The sequence below is a fragment of the Buteo buteo genome, chromosome 10 (assembly GCF_964188355.1).
Source record: "Buteo buteo chromosome 10, bButBut1.hap1.1, whole genome shotgun sequence".
NCBI classification, from domain to species: domain Eukaryota; kingdom Metazoa; phylum Chordata; class Aves; order Accipitriformes; family Accipitridae; genus Buteo; species Buteo buteo.
In genome coordinates, this window is record NC_134180.1 from 12,450,132 (window position 1) to 12,463,256 (window position 13,125).

Sequence of the window (13,125 nt, forward strand, 5' to 3'; positions counted from 1 at the left end):
ACCCTCCAAGATCATCAAGTTTTAAACTCCATGCTCAAAGGAGTATTTTCTCTCTGTTCTGACTGTTCCCAACCCCCATAAAGATGTGGGAAGAAGATGCTGAAAACCCAAGAGCGATTCATTTGAATAGTTCATGGGAAAAATATCAAGCTGTAAGTACCATAAAATCCCAATCACACATTCTTTCCTATGCCAGTAAACACAGGAGACAAACACAATTATGGCAGTCTTACTACAAAAACAGCTCAAAGTAAAAAAGGAAGCTTTATACTTCAGGGCTACTACAATTGCTTAATTTAGGCAATTTCATTCTCACTTTCCATAGGAGGAAAAGATTGCATCAGCGATAAGGCACTGAACAACTAGATCCATCCAGTGTTGGGCTGTGCAGAAGCTGTTGGCGAGGCACACAAGACAGAGGCACATTCATGGGATATGGCTCAAGAAAAGTGAATTGTACCCAAGCTGAAAGGAGCTGCGGTGCACATCCTCCAAGATTTCAGCAGGGAAGAGCCAGGGCTTCTGTAAATCAGAACTAGCAGTTTATGAAAAGGCTAGAGGACTGAGGCTGGCTTGGCAGCCAGCTCCATTATGCCATGGCAAAGCAAGGAAAACAATGAATAAGCTGTTGGGGTAGCCCTGCTTGCGTGCAAGAGAGAGGATGGTGCGTGGGAGATGGAAGCAGATGCCACAGCTGCAAACAGGGCAGGTGGCAAACCCCAGTGGTATCAGGAACAATTGTTCATCAGCAGAAAGGATGACGTGTGCTTTACTCTCCCGACTACCCTCACAGGGGCTTCCCCTTCAACAAATCTGGCTGGCACCTATCACGAGTGATGCATCTGTCCCTCCTGTTTGTAGAAAGTGGAGCATGTTAGGGGAGCTTGGTGCAGTGGTGGCTGTAGGTCATCCTTATCCAACTGCCATACAAAGCCATAAAGTTTACTGAATGTCCTCCAGCAAAAGGCCGGTGAGGCTTTACAGGTACCCAGACTGATGCTATGTGCTTTAATCCAGGCTGGTCTGCACTTGGAAAATTACCCAAGCAGCTTCTCCAGCTGCTAATGAATATAATATCAGCTTATTTGTGGACAGCAAAACAAAATTCTGTTTGTTCTGTTTAATTTTAAAATAAGAAAACCCACCTAGAGACTCTATCTTTACATACCCAAGTGTGGAGCCTAATTTTAACAGATAAGATATTGCTAACCATAGATTCCTCTTATAAACGTAACAGAATAACTGCTGTGAAGCTCCTTTTTAAAAGATGGAAGGACATGTGGAAACACCATGACTTTATAAATCTCCCCAAATTTCACATCTCTCAAAGGCATGGCTGAGTTTGTTCAGTACTGCAGAAAGCTGTCTGCAGGAATGAGCTTCCTTGTAGCGTATAAACAGTTTAAATCCCTCTTTAAAAATAAAAAAAAAATCTCAAACCTTAACTCACCAAAATGATACACAGAGGACCAGGCTACTTGAACCCACTGAGTGCACTTGCACCTGATGCAGAAGTGTTAACTTAGATAGTCCCGTTCCTCATTTCAGCAATATCTGATGTTTCAGCTGGTGTGGGACTTGCAGTTGCCTGATGAGGTGCTCCAGGCTATGAGCTGCAGCTCCTTCTCTGTCACTTGGCAGATGAATGTTTCATCATATGGGCAAGTAATGAGGAAATCTTCAGTCCCAAGTTCGTACGTGCTCTCCCACCCATGGCAGGACAGCTGCACCTTTGTTTGAAGATGGACGTGTTGCTGGCACATTGTTTAAAAGCCCCTTGGGAAGGGCTATCTGAACAATTTTTCTGACTCGCTAACACTTCTTGTGTGTGTCTAAGGACAGCTGTGGAAATTAATTGCCCTGGTGAATTTGGTCTCATCTGTAGCCATAGATCGACCAGTCTTATATCAGTCAAAACACTGAAGACCTCTGCAAAAACTTCTATAAATAGGCCTCATTACCAGAGAGGATGAGCACCACAGACCTTACTGCCTCTAGCTAAAATTGTGGATTTTCAGAAAATCCAGATAATAGGAAATCTGTATTTGAACATTCCAGTTCAGATTTTGTATCTGTACGTACTACAGACTGCTGCATTGGGTCTCTTGCTGTGCTTTGTAGCAGAAAGCTCAAAATCAGCTGATGTTTAATTGCTTAGATGATGATTTTTCTTAATTACGATCAAAGCAAGATACCTCTTTAATATTACCTATTCTAACCTGACATGCTAGCTGATAAAAAGTGAGTATTTCAATATCCAGTTTAAACTGTGTGCCCCTCTGAACAATAATTGTCATTAATGAAGCTATTCAAACTCATTATTGCAGCATGAAGGAGGCTAAAATGGTCATCAAACAACAGGAATGCCAAGAGAGACAGCATATTGTACACCCCCTTAACAAATGCAATGGCGACAAGTCCAGTGTTCATGTAAGTAGCAGCACAGCTCATTTCTGTACTGCTTATGTAACCACATGGAAAAGTCTGTTTGCAAACAGCAGGGAAACATTTCTCCAGCTCCTGGTGGGACTTTGGTCAGATGTGATAACCAGACAGTGAGAATTTTCCACCTCCCAGAGCTGATGGGGTAGTTTGCTCTACTGAGACACCAGTGGTTCACAGTTCCCTTCTGCGTCTTGGCTAATTCTGCACACTGGGACTCGCTGATTTTTGGACGCAGCAGCAGCATTACCGTATTAAACTGTTCAGAGAGCCAAGGAACTGCAGTCAGGATGTTTTATGATGTGTAAAAACTGAATATGTCATTCCTCAAAACAAACTGAGCGCCCCTATTGCAATCCAATAAATGTCTTTCTCCCATATGGGCTTTTCTTACAATAAATTTATTACTTTTATTCTTAATAATAGTGAAAGGGTATATTGACTGTGGACAAAGTGCTTTACCAAAGCAAGCTAAACCACTGAGAGTAATTGAAGCTTGTTGGCTGACATTTCATAAAAGGCTGAGGCACAAAACCACAGATGAACAAGTGTTAAAACAGAATCCAGAATTCTGAGCTCACACAGCACGTGTTTTAATAAAAGAAAACCATTTCTGACATAACGCCCATCATCTGACTACCAAAACTCGGAAGTAATCCATCCTGGCTTCATCTGTTTCCTGCAGCACTCACATCTGCATATACATTCCTGAGCTGGAGAACTGCCTATAGTTTGGTAAAAGATTCTGCATTCAGTAAATATTGTTTTCCATATGGTCCCTGAATTCTTCCTGCAGGTAACTATAATTGATATTAAAGCAATCTGGCATCCAACGATGGCTGTATTTATGAGACATGGTCGTGTAGAGGCCCATAAGTAGGAAGGTAGCCTTGCCTGGCTCTTGCCTACCTCAGTAACTGCAGCTTTGGTGAAATGTCTCTTCCCAACACAAGTCACTAACAACCTGATATACTTTTTAGTTCCCTCCTACAAGACAGCAGGGCCCATTGAATACCTCCTCAAATCTTCAAAAACCACATGCTGACTTTGGTTAAAGAGTGGGGAAGGCAGGAGGACAGTCACTGGAAGGAAATGAAGATGACCAAGGAGTCGAGTTTGGCGGTCTTTCACTGATGGGGAGAATGTTTGTCACTTACTATAATTTTTGGAATATGACAAATTAGTAGAAACTGCATTTAATTTTATGTGATCTCAAAATATCTCCTTGCTTCATCATCTACTTGGTGGAAAGCTGGCTCAGGTGAACACAGTGACAAAACATGTTTTTTGGTAGCTCTTTCTTGTATAGTGTTTTCCTTAGATGGCATTTTCCTGGGACAAGAAAAATCTCTGTACAGATATCAGTGAAGGGCCTTCCTTCTTGTGATGCTACAAATAGATAGTAGGAGGTGTGTAAAGCTGAAAAATATTTGGAATTTTAAGTGTCTTATCCTTGGTTTTAGCAGTCTCAAAAGATGGTGCTTCCCCCACTTACTATTTCCACCGGACACTGCTACCCTTAACAGAATAGATTTCACACTAAGAAATGCAAATTACATTTTTCCCAATTTTCTTATCCTTCCAAGTCATCCCCCTCTCACCTTGGCATCTGTTTCTTTCAAATATACTTAGATTGTTGTTTTCCTCTGCTTTCCATTATACATGCTCTTTAATTTAAAAAAAAAAAAAACTAATTGAATTTTTTTAAAAAATTAGGTCATTTAAAACAAAAGCTGGTAAAGAAGAAAATACACAACCCCAAACCAGAGGGAAGCTGCTGAAAGAAAAGGCTGCCATTTTTAAAAACTGTGGTGTCTTAACCATCTAAATACCTAGGACATTTCCATCTCCTGTACTGGTACTTCAAAGAAAGCTATTGCACGCTGCCAGCCACCAAAGGATTTGGGGTGAAGGCTGCTGGAGAAAATCAGGGAATAAGAGACATTCCTGCAGTTAAGGAATCATTCTGCCAACCTCCCAACACCACATTTAGGGGACGCCTATCAAATAAAAATAAATGAGCATGACAAAGAACGATTTCCCTTTCTAAGAGTGATCTTTGTAGCACAGGTTTCTTGCAATAGCATTTTTTCTAGTATTTCTGGGATTTATTTGCTGTGGGTAGGGACTACAGTGATTACTGTCTGTTGCTCGTATAGTTTCTGTTTAATGATGAGCAACTTTCTACTGTGGGGTGTATGAGTAATACCACACAGAGGATTATCGACAGGGCACAGAGAATGGCTAGGAGAGGGCAAAACCAACCGATCTTCGTGTTGTTATATGGCAAAAAGCGACCAGCTGAGGTCCCAGCACACTTTAAGAGCTGTTGTTTGTAAGATACTACAGAAAGTTGGTAAGAAAGGCCATGGCCATCAACTCCAAAAAATAAGGTTTTGAAAATTTCTGTCTGCAAAAAAAAAGCAAATGGTCCCAACCCAAAGGGGATGGCAGGTAAGAAAATGAGAGTGAATCCATCCGCTTGAACCTGGGAGACGAGGAGAGCTCAGGAACTGGACCTCAGGGAAAGTCAGTTTGCCCAGGGCTTATAATACAGCTATGGCACCTCTGGAAATGATCTTCTGAATAAAAGGACACACCGTTTACTTTTACAAAATGGAGTTCTGTGATATTATTATCCAAATCGAGAATGAAGTATAATGTCCTGGGTCTGAGAAGCATCAACCTCACAGCTCTGATGTTTTCCTGAGAGCACTGTACTATCGTATTATTCATAGATCATGTGGTATGAAGCTGCTAACCACTAACAGAAGCTAGATGAGGTAATTTCCAAACAGGATACAACCCTGCAATAATACGCTGTATTTATAGCAAATAAAGTTTTGCAGCGCAAATTTCCTCCGAGACCATCAAACCAACATTCAGAGGGTTTAACTATTTGCTTTGCAGCACACAATGCCTGTATTAAAGCTGTTCAAAGCAGCACGAGACAGATTACAAGGAACCTCCCTCTGCTGGGACCAGCAGCTTTATGTTTCATAGCCTAAAACATGAGTGCACCGCATAAACACACAGAAAGAATCACAATATCATTTATCTCTGACAATTTCCAAGTGCTTTGCAAACCAGCTACTATATTCCTGGTGCAGGTGACAATTTTTCTGCTGCTGAACTTTGAAGCTGGAGCCTGAATACAACCTTACACCTGCACAACTGAGTATCTTCATGGCTCCTAAAATAGGCTTGGGTGGTGGGCGCAAAGCAGTGGCTTTTCTGCACCACCCCATGCTTGGTAATACATAAGAAAAGGAGAATCAGCCCAAGGCGTGGAGGTGAGAGACGTAGGAAGACTGTAATCACAATTAGAATTTTAGCACTTTAATCATCTTGGTGTTTCAGAATGAATGTAACTCCTACAGACTGAAAATCCTAACTACAGTACAGGCAAGCAGGCTTACCAGAAAAGCAAAAGCCATGCTGATTGAAAGAACTGATGTTGTAGAGCAAAAACATTTCAGAAAGAGGAAAAATAGTCTTATTTTAAGGAAAATATTCTAAATTATACAAAAAAATTCTAAATTGTGTCCTAAAACATTTCATGGGTTTCATAGCACCCCACAAGCCTCATCAAAGATATTTATAGGAAAATGGTTTTGAATGTTATGATAGCATTAATATTTCTATGGAAGTTTACACATCAGTTTTGAAAAGTCCGTTTGGACCTCAGATGTCTCTCTGTTGAAAGACCAGCCATGGTCTCAGCCACCTATGTGGATTATAGGACATCTGATCTTATTAACCATAAAGTGATTTAATTAATCGAAGTGCAGCAGCTGCAGTGAGAGGAGCCAAGACACAAGTCCCAGGTTTGAGTCAGGCAGGCGAAGGGCTGAATACTCTGTCTCCATTCATACCTTTTCCCATCCTAAATTATCACGCAAACCTTCAGAAAGGTCTTGCTTTCATCCCAGTGCAGAAGGACATTTTTCCTTAACGTCAAAAAAAGCAGTTTCCTCCTCAGTTCTACTTTAATTGGTCCTTCTGCACGTCATCTGAAAAAGGCAACAAGAAAACCCTTCTCTTCAGCTGCCCCCTCCGGAGAAGAAAAGCCACCCTGTTTGCAACACAAAGATTCAGAAATCTTTCCAGAGTCCTATTTGGACTCGTGACAGCTGCTTTGCTCTGTACACGGAGATATATATCCTTCAGCTTAAGTATTTAATGTCATCTTGTCAGCCTTTATCAACGCTTCAGTAATCATTTTGAATTATAGTCCAAGAGTTGGTAAGCCCTACATGTACTATATACATGTAACATAGGAAAGCTAGAAATAATTACAAGAAAAACACCTGGCAGCTAAACTTAGAGTCGAAAAAGGAAATGTGGACACAGCTAATGGCAACCCTAAAAGCCAGAGATGGAGAAAAAAAATCCAAGGCTGTCCCAGTTGTTCTGACGCAGCCAAGCTGTGACAGAAGGTCCTGCATGAGCTTAAAAGTACATTTTGTATTTCTCTCTTGCCTAATGTATTTCTTTATTGTACTTCTTTAACGTATTTATTTCTCTAAATTTTTTTTTGTTATTTATGGCAAAATTGGAGATGACAAGATATGGTTTTGAAAGTCCCTTAGCTTCCTGTGTCAGGAGGGTGATTATCAAGATAAGGATGTGAAATCAAACCAGATGAAAGAAAATAAAATCATGAAGTGAAACTCCACATCTCCCAGAATTAGCTAGCTGTATGTTCCTTCTCATCACACAGACTTCCCTCTATCCCAGCACCAAGTGGTTGGGCTTCTTCACTTTTATCAGCAAGTATTAAGTGAAACACATTAGCTGGTAACCTCATATAGGAAACAAGATGACCTCCTAAAATAACAAAAAATTAAATAAGCTTTCAGAAGAAACTTCTAGTCTGATTTTCAGGACATACAAATTTAAAGGATTAAAAAGTGGAGAAGAGGAAATATTAGAGCACTCTGAGTATTTTGAGCATTTCCCTCATTATTGCCAATTTGGGACTGACAGTGCTTCCCCATTGCGGGTTAGGTGGCCATTTCAGCAGCAAATTTCCCCCCAAATTTGAAGTGTGCAGTTCTCACCATTTCACTAAGAAAAATGGGGGTGGAGAGGGAACCAGAGTAAGTCCAAGCTGTGGATGGAAGTGGAGGGATCATGCAGATAAAGGCAAACCAATGAATTGCATGCTACAGCCCACATCTGAACTGGGAGTAGTGGATTAGGAAATTGGAGGAAAAAATGAAGCCATTTCCTTGCACACTCCACTTCAACTCAAGCACAGCTTCTTTAAAAACCTGAAAAGTTTTTAAAACTAAAGTTTTTTAAAACTAAAATCCTCCACTGATGAAGGTCTGACCTCAACAGACACTTGAGAAGAACAGGCTCTCTGGAAGTAACAATGAACAGTCAGCAGGTCCTCCCTATCAACCTAAGGAAAACTCAATTGAGGCAAAACTTGGGCAAGGAAAGCTAAAAAATAATATTACTGGCAGAAAATTCTCCTTCTTGCTGCCCTTTCTGTCAGGACGTAGATACAAAAGTGGCATTAGGATATATATTTTTTGTCACATGTTATTCTCCTGAATTAATTATGAATCATCAAAATTAAAACAAATATAGTAATACATTTTATACCTTGATGTAATGTAGGATCTTCAGATATAAACAATTCTAATGTGGTCAACAATACTTATTATTTACTAAAGCCAATAAGGCCACATCTAGTACACTGTAAATGCGTCCCAGCTAAGATCAGATCAGAAAGCAGGAATTCTCCAGTAACCCTTGAAACTGCATTTTTTACAACAGCTATCTTTTGTCTTGACACATTTACCATTTAAAACATTAATTTTTCAGTTTTACTAAAACAGTGAAGGCTACATAATCTCCCTGGGAAAATACAGCAAATGTCCTACAGCATAAGGAACAAACTAGCAAAGCAAACATTGACAATTTAATTTTGTAACCCTGTACCCAGTGAGCTGTACATTCTTCTCTGTATGTGGAATTATTTTCATCAAAGTCATCACTAGGTTGTATTACTCTACACTACCATATTTTACTATTGACTTCTCTGTATTTGTTGGCTTGTTCTTCTGCAAAGAATATTTTTTGGCTGACCCATGTTATATATCTAGAGACCTCCCCTCAATGTTATCTTTCTATATGCACATTTATGCTATTGAACTAATTTAAGTCACCCTTTCATTTACATATTCATTGATCAAAGCCAAAAAGCTTTGAAATCAGCAAATATGCCCATTATAATGTTTTATATCCTATGCCTAGGTAATAAATTCAATGAGAAATGAATTGTGGTATTTCAGAGCTGCACACAATGTTCTTTAATGCAGCCCACTGAAGCCCTTAATTACAAAGCTGTTGGTAAAGAATGGACAGTTTGGAGGGCAGGAAGGTTTTTGATGGAGCTTTTGAGATAATGGCCAAGATTAGATAGTAGCACCTCTGTATTGGGTATGCAAATTTACAGTCACCTTTTTTTTCCTGGGAGCAGAGTTACACCATCATTAATTTTCCCAGGAGAAGGGTCATATACTGAATGATGAAAAGTAATTTTGAAATATATTTGACTCAAACTCAGCCAGAAAAGGGACTCAAATGCAAGTACGGATTATGTTAGAGTTGCCAAATCTGGTAGCCCAATAGCTGGAGCTCTCATTACATCCTGCCGCACCTGCCCCCACTGGTAGCAGGTCCAGACCTATGTTCCCCCCAGCAGTAACTCTCAGACACCCATGTCTCTTTGGTAGCTGGGTCAGACCTATGGTCCCTCCAGTACTGGTCCCAGCCCTATGGCATCTCTGGTCGCTGGCTCCCACACCTCCTCTCCTACTTGCCAGATAGTACAGATTGAAGTTTGCTAGTGAGTGAAGCCCATGTACACGCATGGCTGGTGGAAGCTTGTTAGGAAAGCACTCTGCTCTCACCAGATGATGGCCCTGCACCTCTGGGCCCCTGTGCTCTCTGGTCCCTTCTCCCATTGCTGGCACAGGGACCTCCCACACGCATCTCTCCACATGCTAGCACCTCAAACCTGTGGAGTCCCCATGACCCCAGGGCTCCTTCTCTACTTCCTGGCACTTAGGACCCCAACACACACACCAGAGAGCACCCTCACCCTGGAAAATAGTTAGAAGTGAAGTTTAGTAAGACAGGACAGTCCATGGTGATGAAGCATGGGACAAGCGTACTGACCAGCCTCCTTTTTACACCCAACTGATCCTATTTATCCCCTTTTTCCCTCTGTTATCCCACACGTGTTCCTCTCCAATCCACTTTGATCCTTCCCTTTTCCCAGCTTTGGTCCTTCCCCTAAACATCCCATAATAAATCTTGCATATTCCAACAGTCTCCTGGAAAACCTCCCATAACACGCTTTACGCAATCTCCAAATGCTCTTCCCCTCCATCCCATAACAAGTCCCTTACCCACTTAGGCAACGACAGCCCTGCCGACGGCGAGGCAGTCAAGGAGAGCTCCTGGTGGCCCACCTGGGTGGGTTTCACGGTGGGACCGTGAGCTGAGCCTTCTCCCCTGAGCGCTGGGGCAGCCACATCGGGGTCCCCTCGGCACCCATTGGTTTGTTGGGGTTCCTCTGCTGCTCCCTGGGCACTCGTAGTTTCATTCATTAGCCCTTAATCACACAACCTCACAGCTTAAAATCCCCAAAAGCATTTGATCCCCTCCCCAAATCCTGAGGCGTCACAAAAGCCAACTTGCAAAGCACAAAGCGGGAGCTGCCCAGATGAGTCACCGAACTGGGATGATTTCTGTACGCATATTAATCAGTCAATCAACTTTCAGAGTGAGGGTAATTCGGAGAATCTCAGTGTACGCGTCTGACTGTACTAGAATATTTTTAAAGCTATGACCAGTCAGGTCCTGATTGGCTTAGGTTCATTTTAAAGGTTTTAAATATGCCTTATTTGAACTGTACTCAAGAAGGGTGCAAAAGAACTACATATTCCATTGATAATGAAGGAAATCATTGTCCCCTTGAACTGCAGTCCCTTATCAATTAGTATAAAGGACAAACACAACAGGAAAATTTGGGGAGAAGAACCCGCAATCTGTACATCTGAATCATATTTACAAGCGGTGATCACTAAATCCAAACACTTCTATAGTTATTCTCCTGACCATGAGTTCTGACCAGAAAACCCAGAAACACAGGCTGGACCGATTATTTATAACAGAGGACTCCAAAGAGAGGAAATAGCTGAATGTCAGGGCGGGTCCCATCGCAAGACCACATGCTGATTCACTCCAGTTTTCTGTTCAGCAAGAGACCATATTTAATTCTGCTTCCTGGGAGAAAACAGACTTTAACCGAAGACTCCTCCAAGCTTTGCCTAAAGCCCAGTGTGATACATTCGTTTCCAGAAGTGGTAGATTATAGAAAAGACAGAAAGGCAACTTCTGATCAGACATTACATCTGTCTTTCTCCTGCCCTTGCCAAATCTGCCCTGGCAAAAGCTAACTCGGCACTTTTTAGAGAGGTGGGGCAAGTGCTGCCTTGGCCAGTGCTCCTTATCCCACTAAATTATATTCCACAACTGAACTCGAAGGATTTTTCGCATTTCTTCTCGCTTTTCAATTTTTTTTAAATAAAAGAACACACAGCCAATTTTTATATCACAAGCCTTATTACCCATAGTATTACTGCACGTGCCTGTAACTTTGTCAGATTGTTCAGACACCTGTTTTTTGTAGGCAAAATTGTTCGCAAACAAGGCTTTAAAAAGTATTAATAAAGTAACATCTTTCAGTCATGTGAGCATGAATATAAATTAGTATGAAGTCCTTGAAAAAAAACCCTGAAGAAGCTCACTTCAAGGGCAGAGTTAAGGTTACTGGGGTGCTTGTCAGGGATCATTTTTCCTCTTGCAGCACCTACGTTTCTAGGAGATGGTATAACTCCAAGAAATCCAGAAAATATGGGCTCCCGTTTCCCTAGTTGTAAAAACCAGTTAGTTTTTACCAGTGCAACAGCAGGTCTTAATCCAGACTGTCCTTACCTACCAATCAGTCTGTTGAGCAGAAATAATGTGACAGAAAGGATGAGCCTTGACGAAGGCACTGCAGTGTCACTAAGCATCTTTTGTCAGATAAAAACTTCACCACAGAAAAAGCTGAGTGGGATAAATCCTGAAATAGTTGCACAAATGAGCAATAGCTGAACCATATGAAATATAATAAAACACAGACTTGCAGGCATTGGAGATGGAAAAGACCTATTAAGTCATCTAGTCCCAACTTCTGCCAATTCAGAATTGGCCCCTAGAGTGCTGTGCTGAACTTTAAGAAAAAAAAAGGTTGCCAAAAGGTTTGTCAAGCCTGTTACACTTGCTCCAGAAGAGAGAAATGAAAAACCCCAAAGCTAATGAACAGGCTTTAAGTCATAAGGGACTGACAGTGCCAGGAAAACTTGACTGTATCCCCATCTCCTTATCAAATCCCAGTGAGGAGCAAAGGGGTGGCTGTCGAAAGTCCGGAGCGCTTTCATACTGTATGACTGCTGCAGTTAAAACCAGGCTAATCAGAACCAAAAATCACAGAGGCAGGTTTTGCCCTTGGGCATGCTATGGGAATTTAGATTCCTCTGCCTGCTATGTAGAGAATATTTATTGAGACTCAAGCTATTTGGAAGGGCTGAGTGAAGGCATGTTCCTTCTAGACTGATGCCTCCAACCTATGTTAGTCTAGCCATGAAACAGTCTTTACAGTCTCTGCAACTGGGTATTTGCCTACCAGGGTGTTTTAGTCCTCAGCCTCTCCACACCTACACTGATTTGCATTGGAGCTACTCGCTCTGGTTTGTATGAGGCTGTCAGAGCTAGAAGGGCATGCTGTGTCTCACCACTTTCCTCATGGCTTGGAAATGAGCTGGAGAGGAGGACAACCAAGTGTCAGGGGAGTGTATGCCACCTGGCTAGCATAGGGACTGAGAATCCTGCATGTCCTGCAAAGAAGGTGCCTGCCACCAACCGTCACTGAGCACCACGCACATCTTAGGAAACTGCCTAGAAATACAGTAATGTGTGTTTTCATCATGGGAATGGAGTCCTAAAGGAGACCAGGTATGCCTTTGGAAGTGGAGGCAAGGGAAAAGAGATGGCAGTTGAGAAGGATCCGGGGAGGACAGTGTGAGACAGCTGTCTGAGGGTAATGAGGTGAAGCTGATGACAAGGAGCCAAAAGTGACAGCTAAAAGAGATACACTGGGAGCCACTTCTGTTAGTAAAAGGGACTGCTCACACACTGCACTCTCAATTCATTTATCTACAAGCATGGGCTTCAGGCCCAAGTAGCTGAGATTGCTGGAAAAGTTCCCGAGTGTTTCCATCTCCCACCAAGGGCAGCAGGAGCAGATGGGACTTGAAAGCGACACTAAAGGCATGGAAAAGCCTGGACACCAGAAGGGGAAGCAGGTCAGCTTCATGGAAAAAGAGAAAAGTCATCTGAAAAACAGGAAAGCATTTCTTTTTCTGAAGCATCCAACTCATAAATGGTCTTCCAATTTCATGGAAGCAAGGTTGTTTTTATAATCTTAGCAAGTCACAAGTTTTTGGTTTCTTTTTTAAGTTTTCTAGTCTAACATACTCAGAAAGTGAGATTTAAAGTTCAACCTTGTGCAAATAATCAATACTGTCTCTTACACACCATTCATGTCCCATCTAC

The 13,125-nt window shown here is 41.8% G+C and overlaps 1 protein-coding gene across 1 annotated transcript in view; it reads right to left on the reverse strand.

The window, feature by feature from the left end:
• Positions 1-13,125, reverse strand: part of NIBAN1 (niban apoptosis regulator 1) — a 69,974-nt gene that overhangs the window by 21,115 nt on the left and 35,734 nt on the right. The gene's annotated exons all lie outside the window — the stretch shown is intronic.